The sequence below is a fragment of the Nuphar pumila genome, chromosome 7 (genome assembly GCF_984573655.1).
Source record: "Nuphar pumila chromosome 7, dmNupPumi1.hap1.1, whole genome shotgun sequence".
Lineage (NCBI taxonomy): Eukaryota > Viridiplantae > Streptophyta > Magnoliopsida > Nymphaeales > Nymphaeaceae > Nuphar > Nuphar pumila.
Window position 1 is genome coordinate 12,758,806 of NC_143255.1, and position 9,974 is coordinate 12,768,779.

Below are 9,974 nucleotides of genomic sequence, written 5' to 3' on the forward strand. Positions count from 1 at the left end.
ACGGAAGAAGTGAACCCTAACCCTCGAGTTCCTCAAGATTACCCTTGGGGGCATCTTCTTTCTTGAAATTTACTATAATAACCTCTTCTGTATTCTGATGCATTGCCTTTGAAGCATCTTTTCGTCAATTTAATGATAGTTCCAAGTATTTTCGTCATTCGATCTAGCGTGGAGGAGGGCTAGTATGATAACGATACAGCCGGTTGGGCCCGACCCAAATCTGACATAATAGAGCCATGAGTCGGGTCAGGTCCAAAACTTGGACCTATTTAAGAAAAGACGGGTGAGCTATTTTGATTTAATGAACATCTCTATGATCCAACCCAATTGGTTGTTTAGAAAAATTATAAGATGCACAGGAATTATCCTGAACCCGAACCGAATTTATGTCCTACTAACATGTGTTCATGCTTTTAGAGTCGTAATGACATAAATTGTTGAGTATCATATAGGATCCAACATATGAACAAATTATGTTTAGCTACCTCGGGTTTTAAATATTTAAGACAAATACCTATTTAAAATAGTGTTGAGATGATTAACTAAGCTAAGTATTACCTAACTGTAATTATGATCCAGGAGTGGAGACTCGGTTCTATAAAGATTCATTTAGATCTATTTATATTTTATGTTTTTTTAATTTTTTTATATTTGTATCTTGTATATGATTCATATTTTTAAAACAGATTTTATCTTTTTAAAAGTCATCTGAATAGGTAGTTTTTTTTTTATCAAAATTAACAAACTTTTTTATGAAAACCCTAACCTGTCACTCACTCACCCATCCTTTCTTTTTTCCAAATGAGCCCCACTGAACCGGTTCATACTTGAACTGGTCCGGTTCACCCCCCCTAATATCTCATTTGAGTCACTTCAACCAACTAGTGCATTTAACCAAAACCGGTTTCAACACCTGCCTAACTCATCCTATACTATTTTGGATCCTGACCATATTGAGAACACCTTTGTTTTGGACCTAGAACCAAATCAAACTCAAACTTTTGATCCAAACCCATCAACCTCATCCAAGATTAAAGTTTATACAACATTCAGGTATTTGCAGCCAAGTTGGATCTTTGAGTTCTCAAGCTACCAAGATACAAGCGTCATTGAATGGATCCACATGATGGATGACTTGTTTGAGCACTACCAGCTCCCATATTTTTGAAGTCATCTTAGCATCTACACAACTTCATTTGATAGCCAAGATGTGGCGGTTCAAGTTGCAGAGAAGTGGTGTGAACAGAGAAATGAACAAAAATCCAACATGGGTCAAGATGAAGCAATTGACGTGGAGCCATCACTTTGGATCCAAAACTTACCCAAACTTAGTAAAATAATACTTGGTTAGAACATTTCCAATTGAACCTTTGTCCATTCAAGACCTAACCTAAGTCTCATATCCAATTAAATATAATTTGAATTCAAAATCAATTAGTGGACCCAAACTTATTTTAGTGGGTTCCCTTGAACCCACCTATGTCCCCAAGATCTAACCCAAAGTAAACCTAATTTAGACCTAAACCTAGAGTCACTTGTTATAATCCATAGTGAACTTCTTCAAAACATATCCATACCCAAATGTATTCATGATCCAATCATTAATAACCAAATCCAAGATAATTTTATACCCATATTCGTTAACCCAAACTCATTTAAGCCCTTGGATTTGCTCAAATCATATTAATATGGGGTTCCACAGTTACCAATGGATGAGGTTCCTTTAGAGTGAATTCAGATTTTGTTGCAATCTCTTGCTCCAGATTCATTCGATCCAGACTAGTATGAGGACACACATGATCATTTTTGGATGGTTCAGAAAGAATGTTTCTGAATTTAGTGTACATGTTGGGGTAAATACTACTTGGTTCATTCAATTTATATTGTAGCATAGTGACTCGGTTCCACATTGTAGGCCCATAACCCACAAGATTGAACAAAATTGAAAAAAGCGTAAGCGAGATTCATACTTAAGGGAAAGTCTTCTCCAATTGGGGGATAATGATGCAGGAAAGGAGTAGAAGACCCAAGTCCATTTGGATCCATTTGCATTTTGCATTTTTTGAATATTTTTTATTTAGATCAAGTATTTGATTCATATTTTCAAAATAGATTTTGTCTTTTTAAAAGGTTATCTAAGTATGTAGTTTGTTTTTATGAAAATTAAGAGTTTTTCTTCCTTAAAGGATAAGAACTCCAAATGTAAAACCGGAGTTGATATGGGAAATCCTAGTTAATTTATTTATTTTAATTTTTTGTTATTTTTTGGTTTTTACCGCTTTCTTAGATATTTACTAGAGATAGGTGTAGTTTAGGTAGCTTTCTTCATAAATTCGGCAACAAATTTACATCAAGTTTTTAAAATGATACTTAATATTTTCATTTCTTTAAACGATTGAGTGACACCTTTTTAGCTCCTCATATTTATAACTAAAGTCGATATCATAAGTAATTTTAATAGGTAAAAATAATTTGAATGATAATTTGAGTAGTTTCCTACAAAAGTAGGCATTTATTTTAACTGCTTGAAAACTAAAGTGGCTAAATGTAGATTGGTTATACATTTTGTAGCTACATGTAAATTTCTCATATATAAAATATTTAATTTTAGGAGTGTTCGATATTTGATGACTTCAGTTTCATATATGAGGACTTGGTGTGGAATGGAGAGGCGTGGATATGGTAGGGGCCATGTTTAAATAGACATATATTAGATATTCACTTTTTCAGGATCTAATGTACTTTTTTTTCTTTCAATCTTAGTTCTTTGGGTTAATCAGGTTGAGACCAACCTCTATCTCTATTAAAATTTTAAAATTTTCAAAAGGTTGCCCAACTCCTCTGGAATGATCTTTGCCTCAATTAGAGGAACCACCTTTTCGGGGCAAAGAAGGTCACAATCGATGACTCTTCTTGTGAAGACTACTTATTTATCATTTGTAACCGCTTCTCTTAATTAAGCAAGTATTCCATAATTTTTTACAAAATAGTACAACAATAGTCAACCAAATCTCTATATGATACAGGTTTACATACAACATGGAATGAGTCAGTAAGAAATTTGATATGATTCAGATAATTTATCATACTATTTTATTCTTTTTGAGCATCTTGAAGGTCCTTTAGTTGGAAGATGTGTATACTAGATTGAGAGGAGTAGGATCGCTTCAACGTGATCCGGCCTCATGCGCAAATGAAATATGTATGATTTGCCCCAAGACAAGTTTTGTAATGGTTACACCAATCTAACTAAGGGTTAGTTGATTTGCTTGTTTTTACACCATAAACTTTGTATTCGGATTCATTTGTTCCTATTTCACTGATTGAGCATAAGATATGAACCATCAAGGTATTTTATCTGATTATGAGAGAATATAACCAACTCGAATTGTGATATCTATAAAAAATAGTTGTGTCGATCAAGCTTGACTAACACTAACAAGGAAAACACATTCCACTGGATGGCTAGATTTGACATGAGGGAGGAGAGACATGAGAAAAAAGAAGCTGAACTAGATGCCATGAAATCATGACCACTTAGAGAAGGACTTCATATAAAAAATCATTATAGGGCATGTGACTCTGATACCATGTTAAGAAAGAACACACAACTTGAACATGGAACAAACATACACAGGAAACATAATTTTAATGTGGTTCGGTCAGCTTGACCTATGTCTACAAATAAATACTCTCTCAATTCAAGCAAAGAAAAGTGTGATTCTCTTTATTTATAAAACCTTTCATGTATAACTTACATCTAAATGAGAAGACTATTATTTTCAATCTTCTTAGAGTTTTTGCATATAAGAAAGACATTATGTAAATGAGTCATTTCTCTTGTAGGGATCCTACTTAATTCAGATTTATTCTTTTCACAAGCCTTTTCAATAGAAAGATTCTTAGAATAACTCTTATGTATAGGCATGTAAGGACTTTTAGATGTCCCTTCTTGACGAGAATTCTTAGATATCCTCTTAGAATCTTTACTAGATCTTGAATCTAGAACTGACCTTAGACTCTTTGTCTTAACATAAACTTTTGCTACACAAAGACTCGATGGCTCTCATATTCCCATTTCAATACTAGCTTTCAAACCTAGGGACTATTGAAGCCTATTCAAGAATGATCTATCTTGCTTGCAAATAGTCTCTCATCCTTCTTGTGCAGCATATAAAAGCTCTTGGAATGTACTTTTCATGCATAAAATAATGTAAAAAGTAACCTCTATTAATCGCTCTCATTTTGTGCTCATGCATTATATATATATATACTTAGAGAAACCACCATAAGATCAACATCCTGGTCGCACTGACTGTGTAACCATACTTACGGTTGTTGTCCTAGTAACATAAAACTTGAGGGCTTACCCCTCGTCCCCATGCTTCAGCTTATGCAACTTGCCTAGCTGCCTACGACCCATCCCACTACACCAAACCCCTTGGGGCTATATATGTAGATTTCTAGTCCCTAAATTTATATTTCTAAGACTTTCATTGTGTTTTTACAAGAGAAAGTAAAAAATGCTTTAAAAAAATGAGACAGATTTTAGGCGGCATTACAAAGGATGCCAATATGGTCGGGGTCATTGGGGATGACGACGATGGCACAACAATCATGAACTGTCGGGCGGAGCCATCCTTGCTGAATTGAACACACTCCACCTTGCCCTTCTTCATGTCATTGAGAAACGAGCTATAGCGCCATTGAGAGCCATCAGCAAGGTCAGAGGAGGGGAAGGGCGATTGGGGTTTGGGGGGGCACCAAGATGGATTGGGCAAGGGGGGATACAATGATGTATGTTGCTCTTGTTGGCTGGTGGTGGTCTCGATGGGTGGTAGTGGTTGGTGATGGTGGTGGTGGTGGTGAGATGGATGATGATGGTAGGTGGTAGTGAGATGGGTAGTGGGGAGTGTAACTCACTATTTTTCTCTTGTTAGAATACATTCTTCCACCCTCTTGGAGGAATGTTTCCTATCAAAAAGTGTACTTTTTAGAAAATCTCTCTTAAAGAAAAGTCTCTCTCATTTGGAAGAGTCATAAAAATCATACAAATTCTCTATCTCGTATCACTTTTTTTACATCTTTTTTTCTCACTTTCAAACCTATCCTTAGAACCCATTTGCTTGATGCAACTTTCATGGGAAAGTGTCATGCTAGTATCCCTCCATTCCCATCATAGGTAGGGATGGCAGTGGGGCGGGGCGGGGCGGGGGACAAGGTTTCCACCCCCGCCCCGCCTCAAAATTTTATCCTCCACCCCCGCCCCGCCTCCGCGGCGGGGATGGATTTTATCCTCCACCCCCGCCTTCATCCCCGTTTCATGTCCTCCACCCCCGCCCCGTCCCCGTCCCCGTCCCCGCCCCGTCCCCGTCCCCGCCCCGCCCCCGCCCCGTCCCCGTCCCGACCCCGCCCCCGTCCCCGACCCCGCGGGATGAGCGTGCTCGTCACCGGCGCCGCTGGCTTTGTCGGCACCCACGTCTCGCTCGCCCTCCGGAAGCGCGGTGACGGTGTCGTCGGCCTCGACAACTTCAACGACTACTACGACCCCTCGCTCAAGAAGGCCCGCCGTCGAATCCTCGGCGACCACGGCGTCTTCGTCATCGCCGGCGACATCAACGACGCCCGGCTCCTGGCCAAGCTCTTCGACCTCGTCGCCTTCACCCACGTGATGCACCTCGCCGCCCAGGCCGGAGTCCGGTACGCTATCGAGAACCCGGCGTCCTACGTGCACAGTAACGTCGCCCGGCTCCAGGGTTAGGAAATTAGGGAAGGGAGTTAGGGTTAGTAAACAGTTCATCTGAGTTGGGGGCGGGGCCGGGACGGGGATGGGCCGGGGATGGGCCGGGGCGGGGCGGGGATGGGGCGGGGCGGGGCGGGGGAACGTGCCAGTCCATCCCCGCCTCCACCCCCGGACGGGGATGGATTTTAACCTTCATCCCCGCCTCCATCCCCGTTTCATACCCTTCATCCCCGGTCCAAACGGGGCGAGGCGGGGCGGGGCCCCGCTTTCCCCCGGTCCACTGCCATCCCTAATCATAGGTGAAAGGAACACTCAAAAAAGTGAGCAGAAGAGGTCCACGCTGGCCTAAGTGGGGATGTATTTCTGGGGAGTCCATACTAGCAATAGTCATTAGAAACTCGTGCCCATACCATGAAAGGTGGTTTCCCTTCATTGAAACTAAAGAAACAGGCCCTTAGAGTGTGTTTGTTAGTGGTAGATGGCTATGCATAGAAACGTGTGAATGAGGTGGTATTCCATGGACAATCATAGTTAGTAAAAGTCTAATTATAAGGGCTTTCTTGGCAGTATCCTCCTCTAGAGTCCTAAACTTCAGTTGGATAGGGCACAACACAATGGTCCAAGGGTCAAGGTAAGCCTAATTATAAGGTATGTTTAGTTGAGACCTTCCTCTCCAATCTATTTGCAACTTGAAGACTTGGCTAGCCCAGTTGTAATTGAGTTTTAGCTTCTTAACCAAGCCTATTAGGTCATAAACTTACACTCTGTTTGGGAGCCGAGTGTCTCCATATTTAGCCAGATGATGTAGGGGTTCAAATCTACATTATCAAAATTGAATCGAATCTTCTCATTGATTTAATTGCAAATTGGCCTGATTTGGTCTTCTCTTTTTATAAATTTTGTGATAATTATAATATGTGTTCACAATTATCTTGTTTAGGCATTAAGTGCATATTTTAGAATTTGATTGGAGATACTATAAGTGATCATCTACTTCATTTCTATATCTTCCTTGTTTTAGATAATTTTCTAATTTTTATTTTTGCTTTTTAATTGTTTTTAAAAATCAGTTTTCCAAATAGACCATTTTTCTGAATCTTTTTGAAAACCGATTCAGTTCACAATACTGGTAGAAATTAGGGGTGTCAACGGGTTGGGTTTGGTTCGGACCCAGGTGAAACCAGACCTGACCCAATTTTTGGGTATGGTATCGGGTTGGGACTTGGGTTTAATTGGACCCACCATAAGAGAAACCATACCCAGATCCAATAAGAAATCCATGAAACAGACCCCGGCCATACTCAGTAAAATAATACTCTTATCATTTTTACATTGAAAAATTGTGGGTCTTAATCGGAACTCAAGTTGGGACTGCGTCTGATTTAAAATTTCACAAACTATACTTAGCTCCATCTATTAATTGGACCTTGAGGTCCGAACCCGGGTTTTCTTATTTATCACCATACCATACCATTACCGGGAACCCTATAGGGTTTGGTAATGGCCGGGTCTGGGTAAACCCGACCTGTTGACACCCTAGTTGAAATGTAAGTGTCTCTTTCTTATCTTAGCCAACAAGGAAAAAGAAAAAAAAAAAGGAAAAGTGAAAAGGCAAATAAACATTGATTCTGCTTGAACCAACTTGTTTTAATTATTTTTTTTCCTACTTTCCGCTACAATGATTAATATTCCCTGCACTAAAACACTTGACCCGCATCTTGCTGATCCATTTCTACTCATCATATTTAATTTTTTTTTTTTTTTTGCTTTTTTCCAGCTCTACTTTTGCTAAACCATCAATCCCTTGACCCTTTAACTAAAGCAAAATGTAAAAGAGAAAAGTCCAGTACATGGCTGATAATTGGCTGCCATAATTTCAAATGAACTCACTCAATGATGTGGTGGTCGGCAGTACAACTTTGTAAAGACTAAATCAAGCAGTTCAAGGCCATCTCAGACACTGGAGTACATCAATTTTTAGCAAATTACAAAAACCTCAAATTTATTAGCTATTTAGGAAAACTATCCAACTTTTTGGTTATTACACATGCCTGTATTTTTTCATTTCTTTTCCAAACAGATACTTGGTCTTTTGCCAAGTCGACCATTGTTTGGTGACTTAGTCAAACGAAATGATTAAAATGCCCTCAGTATTGATTTCTTCAGTGCAAGAACAAAAAAGGATGACTTATTTTATTGGAAAAGGACAAAAATATGATTCTATACCTCAGGTGGGTATTTGAAATATGCAAATGAAAATGCAACTGAATGTAACAAGTGAAAGTTGGGGGCGGATGTTTGATGTTACCCTTAGTGTTTTTCGTAATATTTAATTAGCTGGTCGCATAAAACTGGACCATGATTACCAGACCAAAAAAGAAAAAAGAGAAAGTTGGTCCATGATTTTCAATCAAGTGGATCGACTCAACTTTGCTTGTCAATAGGTCAAGTCAGTTGACTCAACTTCCGGAGATCAAGAGTTTGAAACCCACATGGGGGTATCCTTAGAAGCTGGGTGTATTCTTTGGTGGATAGAGGAACTTCTAGGGTTTTACCGGAGGCCAGCCAATGTGTGGTCTGTGATTGAGGGAGGGGAGGGGGTTTTCTCTTTGGCCTAACGAAAAAAAAAAAAAATTTACTGAAACTTTTGAACTTAGAAACCAAAGGTCCTTATGTAGACCCAAGGGGTTTGGCATAGTTGGATGGGGTCCAGAACATTTGGCGGGCAGTCTAGGTTCAAATTCTATAAGCTTCACGCTCAAGCCAAAGCTTGGCGACTCCCTGGGGTCGAGAAGTAAGCCCTCAAAGTTAAGAGAGAGAGAGAGAGAGAGAGAGAGAGAGAGAGAGAAAACATTTATCATTAACATTACGAAAATACATCCAACCTAATATTGGATGAGAGAGGAACAGTAAGACAGCCACCATCTAGATGGTGACTGTGCACAGTTCAGAGTACAAGTAGATCCAAACCCCCGTCTCTACTATGTAATTTAAAGAGAGAGAGAGAGAGAGAGAGAGAGCATGGCCCCACTATTAACCTCAGCTGCCCTATACCCGTCCTCTCCTCCCCCATCTCATTAAGTAACCTGCTGTTGCACACTTTGGATATCAAAATCTCCACACTCTTCAGTTTGAATGCAGTAAGCCAGCCCACCTAACTACATGTGAGGAGCCCTTGTGGAGCTGGTGTCAAAATATTTGCTTGACAATAAAACAGAAAAGCCAGGGTTCATGGCCTTTTAGTGGAAAAGCATATGAAAAATCCAAACATCAAGTTATTAGCTACCAATCAGCTTACATGTTACAACCATCAGAGGAATGTTAATAATGATTTGATGGTAATGTTTCCTTGGTTTCTCTACACAAAGCATATACATGTGGCGGGTTTTGTCTCTGGCTTCAGTTGCATTATTTATATCCGTTGTGTTAAGGATAAATATTTATTATACCACTTTCATTTATTTCAAATTTCAGTGATTTTCCTTTGTCGTTTTGTAATTATTTTATATGATTATTGAGCCACCAAAGCTTACCAACCACTCCTTTTTCGGAATAATGTCAAGGACACTGTTTGCTTCTTATGTAGGGTCTTTGTTTGTGTTATCTGCCACCCCCACCCCCATTTCAGCAACGACATCACCATGGGGAATCTAACATGGTATAATTTGTTTTCTTGGAGTGAATATGCTCTCTGTTCTGGTCTGAGCCAGTGCAAGAAGATTTTCATGCTTTATATATTCTTAATTTTCTTAAAAATACATAATTTTAGGTTCCAATGACATCGATTACCGTATTTTAAGGACTATAAAAACTAACATAAATAGTTTGGCACATACAAATTCAACTGAAATTGTGCATAAGAAAAAGTTGAGAAGAAAAGCTGAAACCCTGCCAATATTTTTGATAATTACCATGGCATTAATGCCATTTTTCAATCAATCACCAAAATATTTTAAAACAATTATTTACTTCAAAATTTAGATTGCACCGTTACTTCTTATTCAATACTTTCTTTTGATAACTTGAAACTGGGAACAAGCTTCTGTAGACTAAAATTTAGAACTTGTCGGGAAGATCATCCTTTTTATTGTTTGGTCACTATGTATCTTTTTCATGACATTCTCTTGTTATCAGTTTTGAGCACATTTCAGCTAACCACCCTTTGACAAGCATGTTACACTATTCAGTAATGGAGAGAGAGAGAGAGAGACTTTTGCCATTTCCAGCTTTT